Below are 1199 nucleotides of genomic sequence, written 5' to 3' on the forward strand. Positions count from 1 at the left end.
CACTAGCGATGAAGTCTATCAGTCAGGTCCTGTCTCTGGGGTAGGATGGTGGTGAGTCTTCAGAATGTACAGCCCCTTCCCCACCCCACCCAGTAAAGCTAGCCATGATGTAGGAGAAGGCCTTAGTCCCACAGAGGAAAAACTACCCTGCTGGAGTTGTGTTATAGAAGAACTAACTCCAATAAGACAGGTTGGAAAGGATTATTCAACATACAATGTCCCTTCAAACAGGGATCAGACATATTTATTACATGCTTACTCAGGTATATCTAAACATTTCCACCCTGGCAATAGGGGATTAGATCTGAGAGTCCAAACCTATAGAAGGAGAAAGAAGTTTAACGTGGCTTTAATTGCAGCTCGAGGTCAGAGGAAGAATTCACTGCCCATCACTATCCAGGATTTTTCTTGACTCATGTGTGGTGAGTCCAGGTCTTGAGTGGGGGTGGTTAGCGGGATCTTCCAGGACCCGGTCCACATCTCCTCTAACTGGGTCTGTCTTTCTACGTTTTGTGCAAAATGTGATCTCCAGGCTGAGAAAGGGGTCAGCTGACCTGTAAGTGGGGAAGTAGACCTCTAGTGGTCTTTAGGAAGACAGTAATGGCGGAGACTTCTTGTGCTCTCAGCTGTTAAACACCTCGAAGGCAATGTTGACCAGCTGGGATGGATTTATGCCAATTGCCCTGTCAAATTCCTGCAGTTTCTAATATCAGCAATGTGGGGATTCTAATATCAGAAATGAGGTGAAGTCAGTGAGGTCCCTGAACACGGTCACCAGAAATGTTGTCAAACAGAAACGAGGGTTTGCCGCCTGTCACTGTAGTCAATCACAGAGACAGGGAGAGATCCAGTCCAAGCTTTATTAACAGAAAGCTAGCAGCCTGGGATGGAGAGAATAATTTCTCAAGACCATCTTCTATTTAGTTTATTCTTGAAACCTATTTCATTTCCTCTGCATTTGGATATTCTGTAACTACACTATTCCCTCTTTGTAGTTTTTGGTTGTTTTTGTTATTATTGTTGTAAACTGATGTGTCTGGTTCCCAATTTTCAATTCACTCTTGTAGGTTTGTTTTACTTTGGATGCTTCTATATTTGGGTTTGAGTTCTGGGTGATATTGTCATGTATGTTAGCCTCAGGTTGTTGTCTGCTGTTGTTGGTTCCATGTCCAAAAAGCCCACTTTAATATTTTTTGTAA

Source organism: Chrysochloris asiatica, unplaced genomic scaffold (assembly GCF_000296735.1).
Source record: "Chrysochloris asiatica unplaced genomic scaffold, ChrAsi1.0 scaffold00064, whole genome shotgun sequence".
NCBI lineage: Eukaryota > Metazoa > Chordata > Mammalia > Afrosoricida > Chrysochloridae > Chrysochloris > Chrysochloris asiatica.